Source organism: Gorilla gorilla, chromosome 12 (assembly GCF_029281585.2).
Source record: "Gorilla gorilla gorilla isolate KB3781 chromosome 12, NHGRI_mGorGor1-v2.1_pri, whole genome shotgun sequence".
NCBI classification, from domain to species: domain Eukaryota; kingdom Metazoa; phylum Chordata; class Mammalia; order Primates; family Hominidae; genus Gorilla; species Gorilla gorilla.
The window spans coordinates 52,773,621-52,782,966 of NC_073236.2; the positions used below are offsets into that span (position 1 = coordinate 52,773,621).

Below are 9,346 nucleotides of genomic sequence, written 5' to 3' on the forward strand. Positions count from 1 at the left end.
TGGATCACCTGAGGTCAGTAATTCAAGACCAGCCTGGCTAACATGGTGAAACCCCATCTCTACTAAAAATACAAAAATTAGCTGGGTGTGGTTGCATGCGCCTGTAATCCCAGCTACTTGGCAGGCTGAGGCAGGAGAACTGCTTGAATCCAGGAGGCGGAGGCTGCAGTGAGCAGATTGCACCACTGCACTCCAGCCTGGGAGACAGAGCGAGTCTCCGTCTCAAAAAAAAAAAAAAAAAATTCTCACTTTCTGTTGTTGTTGTTTGTTTAATGATTAATAGACGATTTATTTAAGCAAGAATACATAGTCATCATTGCCAGACTTAATATGACAGGTTAAATGTTGGACCCAATTTTCCTTCCCAGATAAGTTTTTCTTTCCTATCCCTGTCAGTTTTGAAAACATAATACCAGAAGAAGAGGGGCCCAATTCCACACAGAGCTCCCAAGAGTGAGTTTTTAGGAGTGGGTCTGAAATTAGGAAAGACACTTGCTGATCTTGCATAGGTCCAAGGAATCAAGGCAGGATTTTCGATGAGCCCTCGGCAGTTAGGGTAAGCAGGTTTCAGCCAGGCTCTTAATGGTCAACCACTTGGCTTGCGCCCGCTGGGTTTCCGAAGACATGTCCTATTCGGCTGGTTTGAGGGCATAGTGGCCAGGGGTGAAGGAGTATACTTTGGGAACGACATCTTGGCGACCCAGCGCACAACTCACTTTTTTTTGGAAACGAGGTTGGCTCTGTCGTCCAGACTGGAGTGCAGTGGCGCAATCTCGGCGCACTGCAACCTCCGCCTCCCGAGTTCGGGCGATTGTCCTGCCTCAGCCTCCCAAGTAGCTGGGACTACGGGCGCACACCACCACGCCCGGCTAAATTTTGCATTTTTGGTAGAGACGGGGTTTTGCCATGTTGCCCAGGCTAGTTTTGAGCTCCTGGGCTCAAGCGATCTGCCCGCTTTGGCCTTCCAAAGTGCTGGGCTTACAGGCATGACACTGTGCCTGGCCAGATTTTTGTTACACTGTTTAGATATGATGGTAACTGAATGATCATGCAATCTCTGACCATGTGACATGCAGGGATACCAAAAATGACTTGAGATGGGCCAAGGCAGAATTGGAGAAGCATACTTTGGCTGAATACTTAGGCCAAAGTATAATTTGGAACATTTCTTTTAAAAAATCTACTCCCCTATGCCTCCCAGTTGCAGTACCTTACAATTACAGTTAATCTAGTAGCAGATACTTGATTGGGATATTAGGTATTTACAGACCAAATGCCCATTGGGATATTACTCGGTAACAGGCAGTTTCACTCTGGTTCACTGTAGATTCATCCAGTAAGCATTTCTAGAGAACTGCTATATGAAAATATTGTGGAAAGTATCAACTTTTTAAACTTTTGATGTCATGACACCTAGAAGATTATTTTCTGATACTCATATTCTAAGGGAATTTTATTTTCTGAGATTTGTTTCTGTGGAATTTCTAGTTCCCCAGTCTGCACTGAAAGCCTAAATCAAGAGGATAATTTGAAAGGTAATGAAAGTAAATCAATTCTAGCTTAGATACCCAAGAGAGTAAATGAAATATAAAAATAATAACTTTTAAAATGTCTCAAAAAAAAGCTATGGCAAGCTAATTCTGTTTGGTTTATTCATGCAATAGTCTGTCTCTGCTTATGACATAAAGTATAATATATTTTAGGAATAGTGTGGTTTTCTTCATGATGTCAAACATACAAGCTTATGGATATATTTAAAAATTCTTAATTTTCTAGATTAATGTTCAGCACTACTTCTTCCATCTTGCATTGGATGGGGGCAGATAATTAATAATTATCAGATATTTTCTTATCAAAAACAAATTTGTTGGAAAAAAAATTTTTTTTTTTTTGAGATGGAGTCTTGTTCTGTCACCCAGGCTGGAGGTGCAGTGGCGCAATCTCAGCTCACTGCAAGCTCCACCTCCCGGGTTCACGCTGTTGTCCTGCCTCAGCCTCCCACGTAGCTGGGACTACAGGTGCATGCCACCATGCCCAGCTAATTTTTTTGTATTTTTAGTAGAGACGGGGTTTCACTGTGTTAGCCAGGATGCTCTAGATCTCCTGACCTCATGATCTGCCTGCCTTGGCCTCCCAAAGTGCGGGGATTACAGGCGTGAGCCACTGCCCCCGGCCGTTGGAAACATTTTGAAGGAACTCTTTGTAAATAAAATACATGGCATGCCTTTCTGTTTTACTATACAGTTGCTGATTTATCCTTTACTTGGTTACTTTGAATCATCATTAACATCTGTTGTCACCATAATCCCTGTGATCACTAGATGTCATACTCCATTTTATGTTTTATTGTTGCCTTGGGGAGACTTTGAGAGTATGAGAGGTGTTCATGCAGACTGCTGCTGAGTGTTGCATAGAGATGGAATAAAGTACAAATACCTTCAGGAACAGACTCCAAACTTGGTCTATTCCAGCTTCCTTTCATTTTTTTTTTTTAAACCTATTCCAGATCATTTTTCATTGGTATTCTCTGAAGGAAAATAAGAGAAATTTCCTCTTAGAATCCCTTCTCCTTGGATTTGTAACCTTTCCCAGTTCATTTCTGTGGAAGTACTTGTAGTCCGGCATAGTAATTCTATTCAGATATGTATAGTTCAGTTAAGTCACGAAGGGAAAGGAAGCTTTCGTTGAGGGCTATCTACTAGGTGGTACAGTGCTAGGTAATTAACTTTATCTCAATCCTTAAACAACTCTGCAGTGGTAAGGGTGATTAATTCATCCCATTTTGTAGAGAAGGAAACTGAATGTTAGAGGGATGGCATAATTTGTTCATGTTCATATAGGTAGTACATTGGGAAGCAGAATTTGAACACAGATCTTTCTGATTCTAGAGCTTTGTGTTCTTCTACCTTGCTATGATGTTAAGTAATTAGTTTTAACATGCCACTTAAGTTTAAAGCCTTAAGTAGTCCTTTTAAGAAATCTTTTGTTGCTGGTTATTCTCATTTAACACTCCTATTTTAATTTCCAGCTTCAGGTGACCTCACTTTGCCAGAACCGTGGGTCTTCATGAAATAAGAGATTTCATTTGGTTTTTGTTTTGGTTTGGATCCTCTCTAACTTTAGGTAGAAATTGCTGTTACGGCAATCACCTACCTCACTATATTCCACTCTCTCTTCTGGATATTGGTGCTCAGCCCTTTTTTGAACTGCAAACCTTATTAATAAAATAGTTTTCATTCTTTGAGCGTTCCTCTTCTCACCCCGCCCACCGCCCCCCCCGCCCCGCCCCCAGCCTACTGACTTTGATGTGGAGCTGAACTGAACCACTCTTTTTTTTTTCTTTTTTTCTGAGACGGAATCTCGCCCTGTTGCCCAGGCTGGAGTGCAGTGGCACAACATCGGCTCACTGCAACCTCTACCTCCTGGATTCAAGCGATTTCCGGCTAATTTTTGTAGTTTTAGTAGAGACGGGGTTTCACCATGTTGGCCAGGCTGGTCTCGAGCTCCTGACCTCAGGTAATCCGTCCGCCTTGGCCTCCCAAAGTGCTGTGATTACAGGCATGAGCCACCGCACCAGGCCTCAATAAAATATTTTATAAATACCTTTAAGGAATAATACAAACACAACCAGAGCTTAAATAAATAAATGTAAATCGATCTGCTTGCTGGTTAAGTAATGAGTTCAGTGTTTCCGCACAGAAAGTGGGAGAGATAGATGAAGAAGAAAATAAAGCTTATTACATGTTGGGAAGGATTCTAGGCACTAAGTTCCTTTTTTTGAGACAGAGTCTCATTCTGTCGCCCAGGCCGGACTGCAGTGGCTCCATCTTAGCTCACTGCAACCTTCGCCTCCCAGGTTCAAGAGATTCTCCTGCCTCAGCCTCCCAAGTAGTTGGGACTACAGGCACCTGCCACCACGCCTGGCTAATTTTTGTATTTTTAGTAGAGATACGGGTTCACCATTTTGACCAGGCTGGTCTCGAACTCCTGACCTGAAGCGATCTGCCCACCTTGGCCTCCGAAGTGCTGCGATTACAGGTGTGAGCCACTGTGCTTGGCCAGTTCTAGGCATTAAGTTCTAATTGGTTCATTTGGGGACTCGAAATTCTCCATTTTATTTTATTTTATTTTTTCTGCTTTTGTCACAAAAGCACAGACATTGCTTAACAAAGAGGTCTGAGATGGGATATGAATGTTAAGCTCAGGGACATAGGGTCAACACTTTTGAGTGCACAGACTGGGAACCTGGCAGAGTTTTAACAATCCCCTCCCCTATTTTCACCATCCCTTAGTCCTGTAGAAGTAGAGCAGATGATTACGTATTCACTGCTGTATGGCTTATTACCTTTGTAGGAATTCTAACTGAAGGGCTTGGCATTTGGCCTGACTGAATATCAGAATCCCTTTATTTTTCATTCCATTGCAAAATAATTTTTTGTGCCATCAGTGAAATAACAGCTATGCAGTGGCATATACAGCTCTGGAGACCAGGCATTAGAAGACTGTGAGACAAGAATAACCAGAATGATGATAAGGAGACACTGGAAGTCACTTTAGATTGATGACCAAAGATTTCCTTATTCTGACCAGGAGGTCAGATCTCAAGGGTCCTTCTGAGTCCACTTTTGATTAGCCAAATTGTCTTTTCTTTCAGTTTGACTATAGGTTAGTCAACCTTCCCTCCACATTCATCAGGGAATGTTAGCAATATGTCATATTTTTTTCTTGGTGTACCATTAAGCAATCTAAAGCTATGCTGTTACCTGTAACCACTTGGATTAATTATTTTAGATTAGTTGGTTATACTTCTAGGGCTTTATGGCTTTATCTTTTCAGTCAGCATTATTAACCAAGTTTTGATAGCTTTTTCAACTTTTGTAACCCCCATCCAGGGAGATCAGTGTCCTCTCAGACACTTCCAGGTAAGCATGATCTCCTGGAAGACGTGAGAAGTCTCTTAAATTGTCTAATTATTACATTGGAGCTACATAATAACTCCAATATACCTGGAGTTATTATGTGTATATGCAAGTTAGGTTCTAATGAGGCAAATATAAGTAAATATGTTGTTGATTCAGGAGGTAAAACTTAGGAGAGCCACATGTAGTTTTAAAAACAAAAGAGGAATTACTTGTAACAAAAGTAAATAAGAAAGGAATTCTCAGTTATCTCTTGGGTAGAGATACCTTGCATAGAGTTCAGCAAAAATTGCAAAGGTTGTCATAGGACTATGGAGGCCATTAGGCTAATTAAAATTTATAATATTGCCCATATATTTGTACTAAGTCTCATTCCTGAAGGATTTTATATTTGGGTTGAGGCTTTGAGAAATTCTAAGACTGGCTTGAGCAGTAAAACAAACCAAGTACAAATTGCCATGGCTGTAGATAGTCAAAAAGGGGTAAGCTAAGTTTCTGCAAACTAAACAATTTCAGAGGGTGTAAGAATGTATTGGATAAAGGATGAAGATAAAAAGCACTTTGGAGACTATTGATACTCATCAGATTTTACCACTGATAATTTTTCAAGAGGAACTGTTTATGAAACTATAAAGAGAAAATGGAGATACAAAAAGCCATCCAAGATGTAAATGTCGAAGGCCAAGTTTTGAGATAAACAGAAAATCACAAAAACTCATGTCAGGTGGTTCTTCCATGGCCCCAGTGTGAGCAGACAGTATTTTCCTTGAGGAGAAATACTAGTTTGGTGGGGGTAAGGTAGGGAGTTAGTTTAAGGATTAATCAAGAGAACTATACATATGCTATTTAGGTTGAGGGAAAAGATCAGAGTAGGCATGGGCAACGCCTAGACTCAATCAAGTTACCTATCAAGCAAGCTGACATATTCAGACAAAGCAAGACTCCATCTCAAAAAAAATAAATAAATAAATAAAAAGAATTCCTTCATTATTTTGTCATGCTTTAAGGCCCAGGACAGGCCTAGGCAAAAGTTTTGATGGCCTTTTGTTACATCCCAGCCTTTGTATAAGGGCACTGGCTTTTAGTATTTAACTTCATTCAGTCATTACTGAAACAGTTGTTATGGAAGTCTGCATTAGTGAGACCTGGCCTGCCACAGGAGGTTGCAGTGAGCTGAGATCGTGCTCCTGTACTCCAGCCTGGGCAGCAGTGTGATACTCTGTCTCAAAAAAGAAAAATGATGCAGAAAGATTTGTTTGACACAGAGTGGGCATAAACTTTCAGTTTGTCAAAAACATAGTATCTGTGAAGTACAATAAAATGTAGTGCAATAAAATGAGGTATGCTTGGATAGCAAAACATCATGTTGTACCTAGTAAAGGTATACAATTTTTATTTGTGAATTATACCTCAGTAAAGCTGGACAAATGAACTGTATTTGCAACATGGTAGGAATATATGACATTGGGTATTAATGCAAATGGAATTTTCAGTGCCATGGTGAAAATGTTATACCACTGAACAAAAAAAAAGTAGTGTAAAATGAAGTAAAATGTGAAAATCCCTAATAAATGCAGAAATATGAACTGCTTATCCAAAAGAGAAAAGTCTTTTGAGTTCCTCAAGAAGATTCTCTCTTTGGATGCTGGGCGCGGTGGATGCCGGGCACCTGTATCCGAGCACTTTGGGAGGCCGAGGAAGATGGATCACTGGAGGCCAGGAGTTCAAGACCAGCCTGTCCAACATGGTGAAACCCCGTCTCTACTAAAAATACAACAATTAGCCGGGTGTGATGGCACGTACCTGTAATCGCAGCTACTCGGGAGGCTGAGGCACAAGAATTGCTTGAACCTGGGAGGCAGAGGTTGCAGTGAGCCGAGATTGCGCCACTGGCGTCCAGCCTGGACCACAGAGTGAAACTCCGTCTCAAAAAAAAAAAGAAAGAAAGGAAAAAAAAGAAGGTTCTTTCTTTGGGCACTCCTTTTCAACATATTCAGCATAAATGAATTAATGATACCATTTTTACTAGGTGAGTGTGTTTGGGCAAGTTGCTTCAGTGCTCATTCTCTTGGTTTCCTTTTTTTTTTTTTTTTTTTTTTTTTTGAGACAGGGTCTTTCTCTGTCACCTAAGCTGGAGTGCAGTGGAGTGAACATAGCTCACTGCAGCCTCCAACACCTAGCCTCAAGAGATCCTCCTGCTTCAGTCTCCCAAATAGCTGGGACTACTGGCATGTACCACCATGCCTGGCTAGTTTTTAATTTCTCTTTTTTTGTAAGCACAGGGTGTTGCTATGTTGCCCAGGATGGTCTTGAACTACTGGGCTCAAGTGATCCTCCCACCTCAGCCTCCCAAAGTTTTGGATTACAGGCATGAGCCACGGTACCTGGCTGTCTTTTGCTTTCCTTATCTGTAAAAACTAAGGATAATAACAGTACCCTTACAAAGTTGGTGGAAGAATGATATTAGTTAATACAAATGAAGTGCTAACAAAAAGAGCTTTGGAACACAGCAAGTACTTGTTAGGTATGGTTATTGTCATCAAAACACTTTTCAAGGCAAACTTGTGGTTTCACCTATCACCTGAGACATATGACTTCTAAGTCCATCAGATCTTCTCTTTTGGTTTTTATTTTTAAATTAATTAAATATTATTATTCTTATTATTTGAGACAGAGTCCGCTCTGTCGCCCAGGCTGGAGTGCACGGGCACGATCCCAGCTCACTGCAACCTCCACCTCCCAGGTTCAAGCAATTCTGGTGCCTCAGCCATCCAAAGAAGCTGGGATTACAGGCATGCACCACCATACCCAGTTAATTTTTGCATTTTTAGTAGAGATAGGGTTTCACCATGTTGGCCAGGCTGGTCTTGAACTCCTGGCCTCAAGCAATCCACCCATCTGGGCCTCCCAGTGTGCTGGGATTACAGGCGTGAGCCATCGTGCCTGGCCCTCTTTTCATTTTAGAGATAGGAATCTCATTCTCTTCCAGAGGCTGGAGTGCAAAGGCATGAACATAACTCATTGCAGTCTCCAATTCCTGGGCTAAAGGGATGTTTCCCCCTCTGCCTTTGGAGTAGCTGGGCCTCAGAACTGTGCCACAACTACTGGCTTCCATCAAGATCTCTGTCCTACCATTTCATCTTCCTACTAGGCTATCCCCACATGGATAGATAAATGGTACCTCAAGTGAAAGAAATCAACTACCTAAAATAGGATTTTCCACTCCAAACTAGATTTTCTTTACATGTCATTTCTGTTAATGTGGGTCACACACACTGGTAAGCTCAGAATCATCTTTTTCTTTTCTTTTATTCACATCCAATATGGTTGAAATAAAACAAAACAAAATGCTGTTTTTCCTTTTTTAGAAAGGCAATACTTGTTCATTATATCAAAATTTAGAAAATATGGAAAAACAAAAAGGATAAAAAATTATCCACAACCAAAATAGCCCAAATTTCCAGTTAAAAATATCAACGCATTTGATATTTGTCCACATAATTAAGACTGTAATGTTTACACAAATGTGAGCTTTTAAAATCTAAAAGGCTCCCACTATCAAAAATGTTTTGTTAAATTTTGTTTTAAAAGTAAGATTTTAATATCCAAATTCCCAAAATAGACATTTTTGAAGATTTGGAAAATACAGACGGCTGAAAATCTTTACATTATTACTGTTAAATTTTGGTATGTTCTGTTATTCTGCTAGTGAAATATATATAGATTTGGGGGGGCTATTCCTTTTCCTTTTTTTTTTTTTTTTTTTGAGACAAGTGTCTCACTCTGGTGCCCAGGATGGAATGCAGTGGCGCTATCACAGTTCATTGTAACCTGGAACTCTTGGGATCCTCCCGCCTCGACCTCCCAAAGTGCTGGGGCTACCGGCTTGAGCCACTGTGCCAGGCGAATGGCTATTCCTATATACACAGTTGACCCTTGAATAACATGGGTTTGAACTGCCTGGGTCCACTTATAAGCCGACAGAAAATACAGTATTGGAGGGGCCTGCATATAGAGAGGTCTGACTTTTCCTCTAAGTGTTCCACCCGCAGGACTGACTGCGGGATTTGAGAATGCGCTTTTTTTTTTTTTTTTTTTTTTTTTTAGGAAGTCTTACTCTCGCCCAGGCTGGAGTGCAGTGGCGCGATCTCAGCTCACTGCAACCCTCGCCTCTCAGTTTCAAGCGATTCTCGTGCCTCAGCCTCCCGAGTAGCTGGGATTACAGGGGCCCACCTCCACGCCCGGGTAATTTTTTGTATTTTTAGTAGAGACGGGCTTTCGCCATGTTGGCCAGGCTGGTCTCCAACTCCTGGCCTCAGGTGATCCGCCCGCCTCGGCCCCCCAAAGTGTTGGGATTACAGGCGTGAGCCACGGCGCCCGGCGGGCAAGACACCCTCAGAGCACAGGGTGCTGCCAAGAGCCCGGCC

General features: G+C 41.5%; 1 pseudogene; it reads right to left on the reverse strand.

Moving 5' to 3' along the window:
- Nucleotides 1–325: 325 nt before the first annotated feature.
- On the reverse strand, nucleotides 326–691 carry LOC101144285 (NADH dehydrogenase [ubiquinone] 1 beta subcomplex subunit 4-like; annotated as a pseudogene).
- Nucleotides 692–9,346: the final 8,655 nt, after the last annotated feature.